The sequence below is a fragment of the Rattus rattus genome, chromosome 2 (genome assembly GCF_011064425.1).
Source record: "Rattus rattus isolate New Zealand chromosome 2, Rrattus_CSIRO_v1, whole genome shotgun sequence".
Taxonomy (NCBI): domain Eukaryota; kingdom Metazoa; phylum Chordata; class Mammalia; order Rodentia; family Muridae; genus Rattus; species Rattus rattus.
The window spans coordinates 156,498,108-156,511,241 of NC_046155.1; the positions used below are offsets into that span (position 1 = coordinate 156,498,108).

Sequence of the window (13,134 nt, forward strand, 5' to 3'; positions counted from 1 at the left end):
TCCCTCAGTAATGACCTGCAACCTGAAAGAGTAAGACAAATATCCTTTGCTCCTAAAATTGCTTTTGGTCAGAGTGTTTTATTTCAGTAGTTGATGGGGCGCAAGGTGTAATGGGGTGGAACAAGAAGCTAGTGCTGTCAAGCTGGTGACAGCAGGACTCCAAAAAGTACTCTGGGAAGGTGTGTGATATACTCACAGCATTGATCACTCCACGTGATCCTTCCCAAAAGGGAGCAGGCTGTGTATCCACTAACGGCAGCTGGTGGTTGACTCAGAGTTGCTGTCTACCTGGATCACCACACAAGTGGACACAGATGTCCCGGAGTCCAGTAGGATGTCCTAAGGTGAGCAGGTACAGAGATGGTATTTCGACTTCAGTTTGTGGGGGGTTGAGAAAATAGTACTTCCTGTGCAGCTAGCACTGGGCGCTCTCCAAGGACCCCTTCGAACCTTAACAATTGACACGATCCATGTATGCATAGGAATTTCAGTGACTTGCCTTCAGCAGGCAAGAATGAACTATAGGGATTTGAACCCATGTTTCTGGTGCTAAAGTCATTGTTTTCTCCCACAGCTGCACAAGGCATACATCAGCAGGGGAGTTTTAGGCCAATCAGTCAGTCAATCAATCAATCAAAAATAAAAAAAAGAATTTAAAAAGCCAAGTGGTCACATTCTATCAGCTGCCATCAATGCTAAAGGCCACAATCTGTGACCTTTGTCCTCCCTCTGAACTAGTATCCAAAGCAGGGACAAGGCATTTCCTTGGATGATTACAGTGGTCAGCCATTTCTTCCTGGGGTGTTCTTCTTACAGATACTAATGAGTGACCATCTTACTTCCTGGGCCTGGCTCAGCCACTTGGCGAAGTGGCTTCAGATCTTGGTATGTATGTATGTATGTACGTATATATGTATGTACGTATGTATGTATGTATGTATGCATGTATGTATGCATGTATTTATGCATGTGTGTATGTATGCATGCATGTATTTATGTGTGTATGTATGTATTTATTTATCCTGATTTATTTGATTTATTTATTACGTCCTTAATGCTGCCATCCTTTGAAAGCATGCGGCACCCCTGGCTATCCCCTGGCTCTGGTACATCAAATCTCTGCAGGATTGGGGGCATTTTTCTCCCACTGAAGCCAGAGAAGGCATCCCTGTTGGGGAATTAATTCCACAGTCAGGCTACAGCTTTGGTGACACACCCTACTTTAGTTGTTAGCACATCTGCTACATATATTCCAGGGGCTTCAGTACAGACTGTGTATGCTCTTTGATTGGTGGCTCAGTCTCTGAGAACTCCCAGGGGTACAAGCTAGTTGACTTTCTTAGTCTTCCTGTGGAGTTCCTATCTCCTTCAGAGCCTTTAATCCTCCCCCTAACTCTTCCATAAGAGTCCTTGTCCTCTATCTAATATTTGGCCGTGGGTATCTGCATCTGTTTCAGTCAGCTGATGGGTGAAGCCTCTCAGAGGACAGTTATGCTAGGCCCCTGTCTGCAAGCATAACAGAGTATCATATATAGTACCAGGGATTGGTGCTTGTCCATGGAATGGGTCTCAATCTGAGCTGGTTAATTTGGCTAATCTTTCAGTCTCTGCTCCATCTTTGTCCCTGCATTTCTTTTAGAAAGGACAAATTTTGGGTTGAAAGGTTTGTGGAATTTTTTTCTAGCTTTATTTTATTTTTCATTGGATATTTTATATTTACATTTCAAATGTTATCCCTTTTCCTGGTTTCTCGTCCATAAACTCCCTATCCCCTCTCCCTCCCCCTTCTTCTATGAGGATGTTTCCCCAACCATCCACCCACTCGTTCCCACCTCCCCGTCCTGACATTCCCTTACACTGGGGGATTGAGCCTTGGCAGGACCAAGGGCTTCTCTTCCCATTGGTGCCCAGCAAGGTTGGGGTTCTTATCCCTCCTCTGGGTTGCTACAGGAGGTTGCCTCTTCAGGCTACATGTGCCCATTGTTAGGGATCCCACCTAAGGTCTTGATTGCACTCTTTAAAGAGCTAATTTTGGTCACTTGACTTTTATTTCTGCTGTGTGCTTAGGAATGGGAAGCAAATACAAAGAATAAGGGAAGCATTTGGGCTCAACCCTGCTATAGCAACTGCAATCCCAGGAAGGAATACTTGAGACAATCAGAAATGGAAGAGAAGAGAACTATTCTCTTTCCAGTGCTATAAACAAGGTATTCCTACTTACCTCCACATAAGTAATTCTTGTTTCTGTGTAACAGGGTCTTGTCATGTGGAGATGTTCCATTTTCCTCCCATGACTTTAGTTTATCTTTGCAATGAAGTAATTTCCAGAAGCCTCATCTCCAGTTCCTAAGATGAGAAAATGTGACTTGAGTGGGAGATGTTATATTATGTGTGATTTTTAAAAAAGATTTATTTTTATTCTCTTCTGGTCTTGGTACTCCCCTCCCCAACTACAAGGATCAGAGGCCTGGAAACTTCAAATGTACACTCACGATAAAAATTTCCCCCTAAATGCCTTCACCTTTACCTCTGTCCATAGTCTTTTTCTATTCCAAAAGATTTTGAGAGATCCTGAGCCTCTGTGACACAGACTTTAAAGGGGGAAGAGGGCAGACACAGGGGGAATGTGGTGTGTAGGAGGACAACACTAAACTTCTATAGCCCCAGAACTTGGACAGCCAGCAAAACAGCCTTCACTTCTTTCTCTTTTTATCCTTTGACCATCATTCCAGCCTTCTTGGGCCATGACACCACCGTCAACATCACCACCACCAACAAAAACAACAGGCAATTTCAGCAGCATGTAGTTATAGAAGAGTTTATATCACCCCTTATCATCAACAAAAGGTTGGAATATTAAGTTTCAAATCCAGGACACATCTCATTCAGTATCTGTGGCTCCTCCAGCTCTTCTCACCCTGCCTCCTACCCTAAAACTCTCACTCCCAGAGGCTGAGCTTTCGCTTCCCTTCCCCCAGCCTGTTCCCTATATAACTCAGCCATTTTGACTACAGCAGTTTCTTGGACACTTAGATGGCCCGGACAAATCTCTGTTAGTTGGCAGCTCCTCCTTCCCTGATCTTCTCTCATGGTCCAGTTTCATCTGCTTACCATGTTCAGCCCAGATTCTTACCTTTGCCTGCTTTTTCTTTTATATATACAATAAAAATTCCCATATTTTAGGAATAGTTATGTTGTTTTAGGTAGGTGTTCCTAAATAGCTCTGAAGAGACACCATGACCAAGACAACTCCTTTAAAGGCAAAGATTTAATTGAACCTGGCTTACAGTTTCAGCTGCCTAGTCCATGATCAGCATAGCAGGAAGCATGACAACATGCAGGTAGATATGGTGCTGGAGAAGGAGCTGAGAATTCTGCAATTGATTTGAAGGCAAGCAGGAGAAACTGGTATCCTCAGGCAGCTAGGAGTGAGCTCTCTTCCAGAATGTGTAGAACCAGGCATAGGAAGAGACCTTGAAGGCCCACCCCCACAGTGACGCACTTCCTCCAAGAAGGCCGCACTTCAGAACAGTGTCACTCCCTATAGGCCAAACATATTCAAAACACCACACATGTCTTCCTCCTTTTATTTCATTTTTTCATTCATTTCACATATATGTTCTTGCATAACATGCATGTCTGGTACCACAGCATCATATTCCCTTCAACTGGAGTTAATGATGTTTGGAAATCACTATGATATGGATGCTTTGAATTGAACCTGGGTTCTCTGCAAGAGCAGCTAGTGTTCTTAAGCCCTGATCCACCTTTCTGTGTCATTTTAAAGAGTCTTCAGGAAATGAAGATGAAGCAACATGGAAACAAAAAACTCACCTTGCAGCCAAGTCTTTGTGTGCATTTTCAGTTTGACTTAAAAAAAAAAAAAAAAACTCACAGCCACCCAACCTTAAAACTAAGAACTTTTGTTCATCAAGAAGTTAGACCACAGGGAGACAAATAAACCTATTAAAAATGGGGTTCATTTAACTTAAAAAGCAAACAGCAGGGCTGGAGAGATGGCTCAGCGGTTAAGAGCACTGACTGCTCTTCCCGAGGTCCTAAGTTCAAATCCCAGCAACCACATGGTGGCTCACAACCATCTGTAATGAGATCTGATGCCCTCTTCTGCTGTGTCTGAAGACAGCTACAGTGTACTCATATACAAAATAAATAAATATTTTTAAAAAAACAAAAACTAACAAAAAAATGGGGTTCAGAGCTAAACAAAGAATTCACAGCTGAGGAATGCTGAACGGCTGAGAAACACCTAAAGAAATGTTCGACATCTTTAGTCATAAGGGAAATGCAAATCAAAACAACCCTGAGATTTCCTCTCACACCAGTGAGAATGGCTAAGATCAAAAACTCAGGTGACAACAAATGCCGGCGAGGATGTGGAGAAAGAGGAACACTCCTCCATCACTGGTGGGATTGCAGACTGGTACAACCATTCTGGAAATCAGTCTGGAGGTTCCTTAGAAAATTGGACATTGAACTACCTGACGACCCAGCTATACCTCTCTTGGGCATATACCCAAAAGATGCCCCAACATATAACAAAGACACATGCTCCACTATCTTCATAGCAGCCTTATTTATAATAGCCAGAAGCTGGAAAGAACCCAGATGCCCTTCAACAGAGGAATGGATACAGAAAATGTGGTACATCTACACAATGGAATATTACTCAGCTATCAAAAACAATGACTTTATGAAATTCATGGGCAAATGGATGGAACTGGAAAATATCATCCTGAGTGAGGTAACCCAATCACAGAAAAACACACATGGTATGCACTCATTGATAAGTGGCTATTAGCCCAAATGCTTGAATTACCCTAGATGCACAGAACACATGAAACTCAAGAAGGATGACCAAAATGCAATGCTTCACTCTTTTCTTTAAAAGGGGAACAAGAATACCCTTGGCAGGGAATAGGGAGGCAAAGTTTAGAACAGAGGCAGAAGGAACACCCATTCAGAGCCTGTCCCACATGTGGCCCATACATATACAGCCACCAAACTAGACAAGATGGATGAAGCAAAGAAGTGCAGGCCGACAAGAACAGGATGTAGATCTCTCCTGAGAGACACAGCCAGAATACAGCAAATACATAGATGAATGCCATCATTAAACCACTGAACTGAGAACAGAACCCCCGTTGAAGGAATCAGAGAAAGGACTGGAAGAGCTTGAAGGGGCTCGAGACCCCATATGAACAACAATGTCAACCAACCAGAGCTTCCAGGGACTAAGTCACTATCCAAAGACTATACATGGACTGACCCTGGGCTCCAACCTCATAGGTAGCAATGAATAGCCTAGTAAGAGCACCAGTGGAAGGTGAAGCACTTGGTTCCGCTAAACTGAACCCTCAGTGAACGTGATCGTTGGGGGAGGGCGGTAATGGGGGGAGGATGGGGAGGGGAACACCCATATAGAAGGGGAGGGGGAGGGGTTAGGGGATGTTGGCCTGGAAACCGGGAAGGGGAATAACAATCGAAATGTAAATAAGAGGGGTTGGGGATTTAGCTCAGTGGTAGAGTGCTTGCCTAGCAAGCGCAAGGCCCTGGGTTCGGTCCCCAGCTCCGAAAAAACAAACAAACAAACAAACAAAAAAAAACCGAAATGTAAATGTAAATAAAGTTAATAAAGATTTAAAAAAAAGAGAACTTTTGCTCATCACATACTGCTTTGTTATCCAAGCATGGTAATACACATTTGCAATTCCAGCAGTCAAGAGACTGAAGCATAAGGACTGTGAGTTCAAAGCCAGCCTGTGCTAAGTGATTAGCCAAATAATGAATAAGAGATAGAAAATAAATACTAATGAAAACTTTGCTAGGTTCACTGGTACCTGTCTGTAACTATCTACTTGGAAGGCTGTTGCAGGAGGTTCACAGTTTCAAAGTCAGCCTGAGTTACTCAATGAATTTCTTGCCCCTTATTACAATAAAGCAGAAGACTAGAGAGAGAGAGAGAGAGAGAGAGAGAGAGAGAGAGAGAGAGAGATCAGCAGTTATCAGTACTCACTGCTCTTGCAGGAGGACCAAATTCAATTCTCAGTACCCACATAGGAGCTCACAGCCATCTGTGACTCCAATTCTATGGGTCCCCATATTCTTTTCTGGCCTCTGCAGGCACCAGGTATACACACAAAATAAATAAATCTTTTAAAATATATTAATTACTTAAAGCAAAAGCTAGACACCACAACTCTTACTATCCTAAATTAGAGAAAAGAAATCACAGAATATATATATAATTAATTAATATGTAATTATATTATAATATATTAATTAATAATATATTATTTTTATTAAAGAATATTAATTTTATTATATATTAGTATATCAATATTATATATTAATATATAATTAATTAAGATGATATATTTATATGACCCACAGAAATAGATAGATTGAAAAATAGAAACAATGCCAGGGCCTAGATGGAATTAAGTAGACAGAAGCTCTACATGAAGCTCCTCTGGAAAAAGCAATGAAAAGGTGTGGGGGCTTCAGAATCCTGCTTGTCCTCTCTGCATCGTCTTTCCCCTTATGGGTAGGACAGGATGCTGTTGGGATGAGAGCACTTTATCATCTACTACAGGACAAAGGTAGGTTGGGAGATTTCGTCAAGATAATATTATAACACAGAATGTCTGTAGCCTGCCTATGAGAAAGCTATTCTAATTGTGTGGCCTGCCTTGGCAAGGGAGCTGATGAATCAAGGCAGAAGCTGTGGATAAAGCCTCAAGCATACATGACATCACAACCTCAGAGCCTGTGCTCTTCAGTGGTGCCATCCACTCACAGACACTCTTTTTGACCAACACATACTAAGACATCCTTTTTGAATACTTGAAGTGAGAGACACCATGGATTGGTTAGCTCCATTTTTCCTCTCTGATCCTTTCATACCTATGGAGTAGAAGCAGGCCCATGATCTTAGGCCATAGACTCCCATGTATCACACTATATCTATGACAAGCACAAGCAGGTACTGATACAGCGTTAGAGGTATCAATTCTGCCCTCAGCCCCTGCAGAAGGACACTAAGTAGCTGGGCATTGGCCTTGGTCAGGTAAAGGACTTAAGCACACCATTAGGGTAGTGACATCCTGATGAGTTGTCACAGTACCATCAGTGACAATGACCATGGGATCAGAACTGAGCAATTGTATTAGTCAGGGTTCTCTAGAATCACAGAACTTATGGGTAGTCTCTATATAGTAAGGGAATTTGTTGATGACTTACAGTCAGAAGTCCAACTCCCCAACAATAGCAGTAGCTGTGAAGCCAAGGATCTAGCAATTGCTCAGTCCCACAAGGCAAGCAGGTGAAGAAGAGTGAATCCTTCTTCCACTGTCCTTATGTAGGTCTCCAGCACAAGTCGTGTTCCAGATTAAAGGTGTGTACCACCATGCCTGGATCTGGGTCTTGCTTTGTCCCCGATGGCCTTGAACTCAGAAATCTCCTTGCAATACAATCTTGAGATTCATAGCCACTATGCATCAAGATTTCTATGCCAAGATCCAGGTCAGAAACTTGTATCTCCCAGCCTCAAGATCAGGATCACAGGTGGGCCTTCCAATTCTGGATTGTAGTTCATTCCAAATAAAATCAAGTTGACAACCAGGAATAGCCACTACAATCAACCCCTTGTCAACTTGACACAAATAATGTCTTATGTCCACATAAGAACAAGGTCATGAGCAGGTCTAACATGATATAACTATTCCTCATACAATCACAAATGCATTTATAAATTTAAAATAGGGCAATGTCCCTTGGGAACATTCTTTTAGTATATCAACTTAAATACCAACTGATGTTAAGAAATTGGAAGAAAGACAAATGTGTTCTTAACAAAATAAAACAGAAGCATTCATATTCCTTTAGGATCCTCATTTCTGCAACTGGTTATGTGGCCTTAGCTGGTATTTATAACGACCTTTCCCTACTACCCATTCTGCATTTCCTCCACCCTCTGCAAGCACCTCAGCAAATCTTGATTCTTTTCCTGGACCCATACCTTCATTCTTCATGGGTCTGGGTCCTTTGTCATCCTTGTTGGATTAGGCTGTTGTAGTTTTCCACTGACTTTAATCATAGAACAGGGTAGTATTAAGAGACACATCCTAAGGGATCTCCTGCACTGTGGAGAGGCAATACAATTTCCCTATGGTAATCTGGATCTGTCACAATTCCTAACACTTTTTTAAGTAAGAATATAAATATTTATTACATGCTTAACAGTGAAACAGTGAATCTTTACTGTGCTTAAACATATAAGTGCCACATTCCAATCATATCAGGTGGTTATCAAATATACTTAAGAAGGAAACCACAGAGGATACAGAGTCCCCTCCTACACATCAAAATCTCTGTACTGGGGATTCTTGGCTCTATTATCTGTCTTGGTGATTCTGAGCTCACCTACACATAAATGTGTCCTAGTTTTCACTGAAGTTGCTCAGTCTGGCTTGAGCAGTAACATATCCAGACAGCATAATACAGAACTCAGCTGCTGGAAAAATATCTCTCTGGTCCCCTCTCAGTAGTATTTACTTCCCTCCTCTCCCAAGAGAATTCCCTCATGTTCTCATCTCAATCAGCAATTTCTATTCTATGTCCCTTTTCCAGGGAGATTCCCGTGTCCCTACTTAAACCCTCTTCCTTACCTACTCTCTCAGGATCCATGCATTATAGCATGATTTTCCTTTACATCTAAAATCAACTTCTAAGTTACTACACATCTTGTTCCTCTTTCTGGTTCTGTGTTACTTCTCAGGATGATCTTTTCTAGTTTAATCCATTTGCCTACAAATATCACAATGTTGCTTATTAACAGCTGTGTAATATTCCACTGAGTGAGTTTAAAACATTTGACATCCATTATTAGGTTAAGGGACATGTAGATTGTTTCCAATTTCTAGCTATTACAAATAAATCTGCTATAAACATAGTTGAGCAAGTGTTCTTATAGTAGAATAGATGGTCCTTTGGGTTTATGCCCAGGAGTTGTATAGCTGGATATTGAAGTAGATCAATTCCTAATTTTCTGAAGAAAAACTATGTTGATTGTCAAAATGGACTTACAAATTTGTACTTTCACCAGTAATGGAAGAGTGTTCCCATGCTCTATATTCTTTTTTTTTTATCTTTATTAACTTGAGTATTTCTTATTTACATTTTGTTATTCCCCTTCCCAGTTTCTGGGCCAACATCTCCCTAGCCCTCCCCCTCCCCTTCTATATGGGCTTCCCCTCTCCGTCCTCCCCCCATTACCGCCCTCCCCCCAACATTCACGTTCACTGGGGGTTCAGTCTTGGCAGGACCAAGGGCTTCCCCTTCCACTGGTGCTCTTACTAACACTTTTATTCCTTTCTTAGCCTGTTGGTTTAAGGGCATTAGAAGCTCAAAATGACCAGGGGGAAGTCTGAGCTTCCAGTTCAATAGACTGTTTGTTGTGGATCCTGGAAAGAGCACTCCCCACTCTGGAACCAAAACCTGTAGGCCAGCAGAACCTAGAGTTGTGGGGACAGGAAGCAAAAATTTTCCTAGAAGGTCACTAGAAGTGATAGTGAGTTGAACTATTCACTTTTCACCCCTTGTTTCCTAGACCCATGGATCCTGGCTATGGGAGAAACTGTACCATATATTGGATACTGATTCAAAGCATATACTGCCTTCTGAAGAATTCTGCCCCATCCCTCCATGCTGCTGCCATCTAACTGGCACTGTAACTGCATCTTCAAAAGGCTTTTCAATCTTTCTATCAGACCAGCTGCTTCAGGATGATGGGGAACATGATAAGCCCAGTGGATTCCATGATCATGGGCCCACTGTCACACTTCTCTGGCTGTGAAATGAGTTCCTTGGTCAGAAGCAATAGTGTATAGAATACCATGACTATGGATACGGTATTCTGTAAGTCCATGGATGGTGGTTTTGGCAGAAGCATTACATGCAGGAAAGGAAAATAGATAACCAGAATAAGTATCTACTCCAGTAAGAACAAAACATTGTCCTGTCCACAGAGGAAGTGGTCCAATGTAGTCAATCTGCCACCAGATTGGTCACCTTGAGGAATGGTGCCATATCTGGGGCTGGATGGTCTCTGCTGTTGGCAGATCTGGCATTCAGGTCAACCTTGGTGAGTGGAAGTCCATGTTGTTGAGCCCAAGCATAACCTCCATCTCAGCCACCATGGCCACTTTGTTCATGTGTCCATTGAACAATGACAGGGATGGCTGGAGAAAGAGGCTGACTGTCCACAGAATGGGTCATCTTATCCACTTGATAACTGAACTCCTCCTCAGCTGAAGTCACCTTTTGATGAGCATTTACATGGGACACAAATATCTTCACATCCTTTATCCATTTGGAGAGTTCTATCCACATACTTCTTCTCCATATGTCTTTCTCACCAACTTTCCAATCATGATCTATCCAAGTCCCTGACTATCCAGACAATCCATTGGCTACAGCTCATGAGTCAGTGAACAATCGTACATCTGGCCCTTTCTCTTCCAAACAAACTGTAATACCATGTGTATTGCCCAAAGTTCTGCCCACTGTGAAGATTTTCCTTCACAGGTATCTTTCAGGGTTGTCTGGGAAAGGGGTTGTAAAGCTGCAGCTGTCCACTCCTGGGTGGTGCCCACATAACGTTCAGAGCCATCAGTAAACCAGGTCCTAGTCTTCTCTTCTTCAGTCAGCCGATCACAGGGAACACCCCATGAGGCTATAGGTGCATGCTCAGCAGCAGATGGCATTGTAACAAGAGCAGAAGCCATAGGCATTTGGGCAACTTCATGTAACTTGCTTGTGCCTTCAGGACATGCTCAAGCCAATCATGTATATACCACTTACATTTGATAATAGACTGCTGCTGTGCACGTCCTACTTTATGACTTGGGGAGTCTGACAACACTTAGCTCATGATGGACAGTTTAGGTTGCATGGTAACTTGGTGTCCTATTGTCAAATGTTCAGTTTCCACTAAGGCCCATCAGCAGGCTAAGAGCTGTTTTTCAAAGGGAGAATAGTTGTCTGCAAATGATGGTACAACTTTGCTCCAATATCCCAAAGGTATCTTCTATGATTCACCTACAGGGGCCTGCCAGAGGCTCCAAATAGCATCTCTATCTGCCACTGACACCGCAAGTACCATTGGGTCAGCTGGATCATATGGTCCAAGTGGTAGAGCAGCCTGCACAGCAGCCTGGACTTGGTGAAGAGCCTTCTCCTGTAGCTTTTTGAGTCAACTGGTAAATGGCTTGTGTAGCACACCCAAGTGAGGAATGTGCTGTCTCCAGAATCCAAAAAGACCCACTAAGTGTTGTCCTTTTTTTTGGTGATGGGAAGGGCTGGGTACAATAACCTATCTTTCACGTTAGAAGAAATATCTCTGCATGCTCCATACCACTGAACTCCTAAGAATTTCACTGATGTAGATGGTCCTTGAATTTTGGTTGGATTTATTTTCCATCCTCTGATATGCATTTGTGTTACCGTTGACTTCAAAGTGGTTGCTATTTCCTGCTCATTTGGTCCAATCAGCATAATGTTATCAATATAGTGCACCAATGTGATGATATTTTGTGAAAGAGACAAACAATCAATATACTGTGTAACTAAGTTATGACACAGGGAAGGAGAGTTAATATATCCTTGAGGCAAAACTGTAAAAGTATACTGCTGGCCTTGCTAGCTGAAAGAAAGTTGTTTCTGGTTGTCCTTATGGGCAGGTAGTGAGAAGAAGGCATTTGCTAGACCAATAGCTGCATACCAGGTAATAGAAGATGTGCTAATTTGCTCAAGTAACGAAACTACATCTGGTACAGCAGCTGCAATTGGAGTTACTACCTGATTTAGTTTTTGATAGTCAACTGTCATCTCTTATATTTTTGGTTGTGAGCCTAGCCTTTAATGGCTGAGCCATCTCTCCAGCCCTCAACTGTCATTCTCTATGATCCATCTGTTTTCTGCACTGGCCAGATAGGAGAGTTAAAGGGAGATGTGGTGGAAACCCTTACCCTGCTCTTTTCAAGTCTTTGATAGTGGCAGTTATTTCTGCAATTCCTCCTGGAGTATGATACTGCTTTTGACTCACTATTTTCTTTGACAAAGGCAACTCTAAAGACTTCCATTTAGCCTTTCCAGTCATAAGAGCCTTCACTCCACAAATCAGGAAACCAAGGTAAGAATTCCGCCAATTTCTAAGTATATCTATCTCAATTCTGCATCCTGGAACTGTGGAAATGACCACAGGATGTGTTCGGGGACCTACTGGACCTACTGTTATTTGGACATGAGTCAAAACTCCATTATTCCCCCTTCTGCCTGGAAAAGACTGCTAGTTAGTCTGCTCCTTGGAAGAGGCTATATCCTGAGGCATATCAGAGGATCCGCTGCAGTCAGAGCATTAGGTGAGTTGACCCACCACCCCCAAGTCCCACAGCTGCCACTGGGAGCCCAGTGGACCAAGGAACTCCCCAATTCCCCAACCCCTGCCCCACCCGACAAATCCATTCCCCTTCCACCTGGTCTTTTCTACTGGTAGAGACTGCTAGATAGTTTGCTCTGTAAAAGAGGCTATATCCTGGGGCATACCAGAGGATCTGCTGCACTCAGAGCATTTGACTGCTAGCTAGTCTTCTCCCCAGAAGATTCCATATCCTGAGGCATATCAGAAGACTGGCTGCACTCAGTGCATTTGATACTATATCCTGAGGCATCGTGAGATCTGCTGTACCCAGGGCACCACAGCTTGAAGGTATCCCAGGAGTACTTCTGTACATAGGAAAACTGGACAATGGACACCATAGTCTGAAGACCTCATGGGGGTTCTGTAGCATACAGGGCAACTGGTCCAAAAGACTGAAAGCCTCACTGGAGGTCTGCTGCAAACAGGGAGACAGAAACCACAGACCATAGACACCACCCCCACCCCCAGGAGAACAGTTTCACACAGGACAACAGTTTGACTGCTCCTCTGAAGACCCAACAGTCTGAAGCCCTCAGATCTACTGCAGCCAGGGCAACACACCAGCAGCTTCTCTGTCCCTCTGAAGACCCTCCAGTTGGAAGGCACCACAGGAGATCTGCTACAGCCAGTGCGGC

The 13,134-nt window shown here is 42.9% G+C and overlaps 1 pseudogene; it reads right to left on the reverse strand.

The window, feature by feature from the left end:
* Nucleotides 1-249: 249 nt before the first annotated feature.
* LOC116893343 lies at nucleotides 250-12,837 on the reverse strand (annotated as a pseudogene).
* Between the last annotated feature and the right edge of the window lie 297 nt (nucleotides 12,838-13,134).